The sequence below is a fragment of the Equus quagga genome, chromosome 8 (assembly GCF_021613505.1).
Source record: "Equus quagga isolate Etosha38 chromosome 8, UCLA_HA_Equagga_1.0, whole genome shotgun sequence".
NCBI classification, from domain to species: domain Eukaryota; kingdom Metazoa; phylum Chordata; class Mammalia; order Perissodactyla; family Equidae; genus Equus; species Equus quagga.
Genome location: NC_060274.1, coordinates 81,862,219 through 81,869,002, shown reverse-complemented (window position 1 = coordinate 81,869,002; position 6,784 = coordinate 81,862,219). Strand labels below are relative to the sequence as shown.

The window sequence follows — 6,784 nt, the reverse complement described above, 5'->3', positions numbered from 1 at the left end:
CACTGAAGTCTGGGCATGGCCCTCCCCTCTGAGTGGAGATATATGACTAGATTGTATTGTGGGGGACTCCGCTAGAGACCTTCTCAATATCCACTCTCCCCTTCTGCTTTCCTGAGAGAATTCTAATCCTGTTTGAGGTGGCAATGTACCCAGCCACTACGTGCCCTGGCCTTCCCAGTGAGACGTTAGTAGAAATTTGCTGGAATTTTGGGGAGAGATTTTTGTTTTTCTGGTGTAGGCTGGCATCGCCTTCTTCTTTTCCCCTTTTCTTTCTATCTGGATGGAGGACTGGAGGGAGACCACCGTCTCGTGACCATGAGGTAAGAAGCACCAGGAGGAGCCGAGGCAGGGAAGGAGGCTGGGACTCAGGGCTCAGCCTCCCAAGTGGTGAACGTCCTTTTTGAAAATAGCCTATATCTTCTTTGGAGGGCACACTGAAAATATTCCTAAAAAAAGAAAAAAAAAAAGAGATTCTCGTTCTCAGATTATGCTCACCAGGTGAAGTGGAGAATTGAAGCAATTGCCTAGAGAGGCGGGACTTCCTGAATCCTTTAGGAACTGTTCCTATAATCGAGTCACAAGTGATTTTTAGGCACGTTATGGGATCATTTTCCTTTGTTGGTGTAGATCTGCTCTTAACATTTACGTGTATTGCATAAATAATCTAAGAAGTTTAGATTTGTGTAGCTCTCTGTTTAAAATGCTTTTGCTGTTTAGCTGAGAAGGTGCCAAATGACAGTTACTTCTGGGGTGAATAAGCTGGGCATGGGGTGGTGTCACCAAAACGCCTTCAAATGCTCGGAGAGCAATATGTATAGGAAGGACATTAAAGATTGGTCTTTTCCAGAAGTGACAGATTACCTAACACAATAATCCATGCTATCAGACAAATTGGTTTGAGAAAGAAGACAGCTGGCTTTGTTCCAACACCAATAATACTATTAACAGCAGTGACAGAATGATGCCAGGAGGGCAGGGGGGCCCTGCATGGCAGACCTGGCTCTGGGCCAACTGAGGGAAATACACTCAAAGAACTTTTTGTCTTGTTTTTCTGTTTACATTTGGCATTCGGCAGCCACATAAGGGCTGTTAACATTGGCTGTTGTGTAAATCTAAACAGGTAAGGAACAGGACCGAGTTATAAGATAGACACTTTTCCAGCAATTCATCTTGAACACAGAACTCCAGCGTTCCTCATTCTCCGTGAGGCCTCCTGTTCCACCAGATAATTTATGACTCCTAGATCTTGGCATTTCATTAAAACCCAAAGCATTTGACAAACTATATTTTAAAAAAGTTTTTCCAGGACTTGGTTTCTAGCAGGAGGAATTTATGATGAGTTGACTTAATCCTTGCTTTTCAGAGACGTCTAAAAAAACTTCTTTCTATAAACAACGGGCTCGCGTGTAGGAGATCGTAGACCAAGCAATGGGTAAGTTGTCAGTGCTGCATTGTGAGAACAATCTCACCAAATGACTTCTTAAAGGCCCCTGTGTGCAGCCCAGCATTGGCGTCTGCCCTCTGAGCTAATTGCGCTGTCTGAGGACTGGCCAGCTGCCAGCTTTACCTGGCCCAGTTCCGCTCCAGCCCAGGTTGCCTGTGTATTCACTTATTACAACCAACCACTGTGAAATCATTCACAGACCTTGGCAATAACAGATGTAAGGTGATTTATTTATATATTTTGACTAATAATCTTAACTTGTCATTTCGTTTTTAAAATTTGATAAACGGACTGGGAATTTGAAGAGGGAGCTGTTTGTGTTAAATTTATAACCCTGCTTCCTGGCATTTTGGGATTGGTTATTGCTTTTGGATTCCTTTTCTTGTCAGAGGGGCGTGTGTGTGTGTGTGTGTGTGTGTGTGTGTGTGTAAGGGTCTCCTGCTCACTCTCGTCTGGTTTTTCCTAATATTTCAGTATGATGTTACAAAGAAAATTTTTGAGACGTGGAGTTTCATAGGATACATGGTGTTTTCCAAATTTTATGCGCTAACAAAGAATAAAACTGAAAAATGTGGGTACAGTGCTTTGTTAGTGCAATTTTTGCCTTCTTTTGGTGTATCTACCCAATGTAGAGTGAAATGGCATTTCAGCAACAATTTGCAAAGTAGAAAATCAACACCCCAAATAGATTTCCTTGTGTGTTTTTCCAGCTCTCGCCATCTACATGGAACTCAGTGATGTTCATCATTTCACCTCACTTTGAACTGAATAGACACTGCATCTTCTTAAAACTTTCTTGTCTATTTCTGTGACCAGAGGGAGGTGGATGGAGACACGTGAGAGAAGTGTTTGGCTATTTCATATTAACAGTTGCAATTGCTGGAGGGAAATATGGGTAATGTGGTTGGCTACTTATTTTGACTGAATGCAGTTGACTGATAACTTTCCTGCTAGTCTCTGCCCTGGCAGACATAGGTCCGTGTGGCTGGGGTACACAGCAATAGCACCAGCAAAGAAAACTAGAGATGTGGTGATTATCTGGATAATTCAGCTGAAAAACTACTTACTTGAAAGTGTTTCAAGGGAAAAATGGTTTTGTGGGGACTTATTTTTTTCCGAGTCTGGCAAACTTTCTGTAAAGGACCGGACAGTAACTATTTTAGACTTTACAGATGATACAGACTCTGTGGCAACCACTCAGCTCTGTTGTAGCGCGAAAGCAGCCATAGAAAATACTTAAAGGGGTAGGCACGGCGGTGTTCCAATAAAGCTTTATTTATAACAACAGGCAGTGCGTTGGATTTGGCCTGGGGGCTGTAGTTTGCCAACCCCTGATCTAGTCCCACTTCCTCATTTTACAGGTGAGCAAATGGAACCAGTGGGATGAAGCAAACCACTCAAAATCGTCTAGCCGGTTACGGGAGACTAGAATCTTTTACTCCTGGCTCCCACATGCTATGATTCCTCACCCAGACAGCTTCCCTTGGTTATTCCCTGTGGATCTTTATTCTCAAAGTTGTGTAAACCTAGACAGCCAGTGACTTTTCTGCCTTGTGGGAGTGGCAGGTACATGTGTAAGTATGTGTGCTTATAGATCTGATCAAATCTATTTATGGATGTTAAAGTGAATCAAAATATAAGAAATCTGAAGTGTCTGTAAGCTACTTGTTTTCAAAATTTGAAATGTTTTACATGGTCTTTTCTCCTGTCAATCTTTTCAATTGTTCCAAGCCTTCCTGTGTGTGTGCTGGTAGAGATCAGGGCCCGGGACCAGCTGAGAGTGCTGACAGACCGTGGGAAAGGTCTCAGAGGCAGAGAAGGAAAAATGGAAAACTGACACCTTATAGAAATCAAAGAGGATGCCTTGGTCTGGGATGTCTGGAGAAGTGAGTAAATGCGGTGTTAAAGCTGAATTAGGCTGTAAAGCCTTTTTGAGGTTCAGAACTCATCTGTTGTGGGCAGTTATTGCTTTTGACTGCCCCAGCCTGCTCCTTGAGCCATAATGCCTGGGGCAGGAAGTCACATGTCACCAGCCAGGTGAATCAGAGGCCTCCTCCAGAGTGTGAGAAGGTGGTTCTGGCAATGAGGATGTCTTTCCTTCCAGGCCTAACAGGAAAGGTGCGAGCCAGAGCTGTCTATGACTATACTCCTTGTAGCACAGAAGACAGCTTGGCAGTAGAGACAACAGTACCAATGGCTTATAGATGCTGAGAGACGAGATGAACAGAAAGAGTTCTGGTGCCCAACTTCCCTTGGAGATGCCCAGGTCAGCTTTGATCTCTGAAGCCCTTCTTTGACTCCGTGAACCACTGCAGTCCGTCCTGATTACCCCCCTTTATTTTGCTTGAGCTATTTTTAGTTGAGTATTTGACAACTATAATCAAACAGTCTTGACTTTTTTTTACCATCTCATTAGTAAAAGTATCTGTCTTCAAATTGTATATAAAATTTATATTTTCCTAGAAAATCTCTCTCTTTTTAACAAAACTGATGCCCCTATATTCCTCTTACATTCATTATATTTCTAAGAGGAGCAAAAGATACCTTTAATGTCTTTTTAGGAAGAAATATATGAATATAGCCAGACCTTTATGAATTTATGTTTATCCGCTCATAGGACACACGTACACAATCACATCTACTTCTGTTTCTTAGTCTGCAGGAAAGGTTATTTTGAGACACAGTGACTTTTCACAAAGAGAACAAATAATAAAAAGACAGATAATAAAACTTGCAGAGAGGTTTAAGCCACTGTAGAGGAAACCAGCAGTTGTTTTAGGGGTGTTTTCATTGCTTGAGGGAATCCCTTAAGCTTTGGGTTCATAAGATCGTCTGCCGGCCTCCTCTGATAAAGTGGAAGAGAAGTTTCACAACAGAAGGCCGAGCAGAGAACTGGAAATGAGTACAATCAGTGTTCACGGACAAGCTGTAGATTTCAAGGAAAAACATTCCATTCGATGTATTAATTTTCATATGAGACAGTCCACAACAATCCTGATAAATAGCATATTTTAAAGTATCCATTTGACTCTGTGCAGTGGCTGTGCAGCCAGGCCAAAAACAGAGACAAATTTGTGAAAGAAAGCGTCAATTACTTTGATTTCCAATAGGCAAGATTTTTTTTGACTTTTTACAACTTACATGAAGTTCACAAATCTTAAGTGTACAGCCCACTCAGTGAAGTTTGATGAGGTCTCACCATCCAAATGAAGATGTACAGTATTTCCAGCACTCCAGAGAGTTCCCTCATGCCCCCTCTCAATGAACATTCCCACCAAAGGTAAACGCTGTTCTGAACACTTGACCATAGCTGAGTTCTGCCTCTTCTTAAACTTCATATAAATGCAATCATGTGCTATGTACTCTTTTAGGTTTGGCTTTTTTCGCACTCTGTGAGAATCATCCATGTTTTTGAGTGTAGCAGCAAACCTTGTTTTTATTATTGCTATTTAATATTCTGTTGTATGAGTATACCTTGATTTATTTAACTTTTTTGTTGCTGATGGCAAGTTGGGTTATTTTTAGTCGGGGGTTATTACACAATAAGGTGCTAAGAATATTCTTGCACATACCTTTGAGTGGACACAGGCACCCTTTTCTCTTTGTTAATGCACCCAGAAGTGGAATTGCTCGAGTGTAGGGTAGGTGTATGTCTAGCCCCAGTAGATACTGCTAAACAGTTTTCCAAAGTGGTTGCGCTAGTTTACAATCCTGCCAAAAATGCGTCAGAGATCCAGTTGCTCCATAACCTCATCAACACTTGGTATTGCAAGTCCTTTTAATTTTAGCTCTGTTTGTGGTCTTGTACTGATATTTCACTGAGGTTTTAATTTGCATTTCTTTGATGACTAATGATATTGAACAACTTTTATATGTTTACTGGCCATTTGGCTATTCTTTCATAGAGTGACTGCTCTAAATTTTTGCCTATTTTCAAAAAACATTGGATTGCCATTCTCCTTATTGATTTGTAGGAGCTCTTTACATATTCTGGGTACTAGTTCTTTGTCAGATACATGATTTATAAATATCTTCTGCCAGTCTATAGCCTGCTTCATTCTCTTAATGTTGTATTATGATGAGCAGAAATTTTTAATAAGGAAGTCCAGTTTTTCAAACTTTTAAATTTAGTGCTTTTTGTGTCCTATTTAAGAAATCTTTGCCCAGTCCAAGTTTATGATAATGTTCTGTTATAAGTTTTTTTTTCTATTTCAGAAAACTTTTTGCAAGTTGTTTTATTTACAATGCCAACCTGTATTTAAAAGATCACTAAAGTTAACTGGACAATAAACTAGGCAGAAATCACTTTACAAAAAGAGGGAAAGCCCAAAATGCCATATGCTATGGAGAACCCACAGTTTAGTTTTATTCAGAGCAAAGAAAAAGGAAACTTGTGATCGTACTAGAAGAAACTCAGCCATAAGTTTGGAATCTATACTCAAACCACACATGCATTGAGGACAATATTCTGCTAATACAATTGATTTGCTGTTGCATTTGTCTACTATTTGTCTAATATTAACAATTATAAACAGAGCAGTGCAATTAGTATTTCAAACAATCCTTACAGTGTTACAGCATCAGCCACAACATTTCACTTCTCTTCACACCACTTGTTCTCCTTGGGTACCTGGGCTTCCTCTTCTTCAGTGAAGCCATTTTTGACGTTGAGGGTCTTGTGACTTTCCTCAGGAGTTTTCCCTTTGATCATTTGCAACAGTCTTGCATGTAACATCAAGCAAACCTTTGATGTCTGAGTAGTTAGCAGCCAGAATAAGTTCAAAAAGTGTTCCTTGTTCAACTGTCAGGGATTCTTGGTCCCAAACGGGGATATCGTCTGTCTGCTTTTCCTTGTTCTCATCATCCTCAGGAAAAAGAGGGTCATCCTTGTGGTGGGTGCACCAGTGAATGACCTTTTGTAATATTCTGCATTAACATTTGGTAGAGGAACTGGATCATCATCTCCTTCATCATTCATTCCCAAATCTTCCAACATGGTCTTGATAGTCATGGATTGCTTGGCAATTTCCACATCAACCTCAAATATCTCTCCATCAGAACTCTGCAACTTAATTGAAGGCATGGTGTTGGGTCTCAAGGAGACCGCGGGCTGAGGTTGATGGGGGCAGGGGGGCATCAACACACAGAAGAGAAAGGCAGACAACAAGGCCACTCTGTTCTGTTATGTTTTTCCTTGAAGCTTAACTGTTTTAACATTCACATTTGAGTCTATGATCTGCATTGAATTAATTTTTGTATGAGGTAGGGGATCAAAGTTCATTTTTCTATATGCACATCCTTTGGACTTAGCACCACTTATTAAAAGGACTCCTCACTGAA

At 40.7% G+C, this 6,784-nt stretch overlaps 1 pseudogene; it reads right to left on the bottom strand.

The window, feature by feature from the left end:
• Nucleotides 1-6,038: 6,038 nt before the first annotated feature.
• Nucleotides 6,039-6,527, bottom strand: LOC124243197 (S-phase kinase-associated protein 1-like; annotated as a pseudogene).
• Nucleotides 6,528-6,784: the final 257 nt, after the last annotated feature.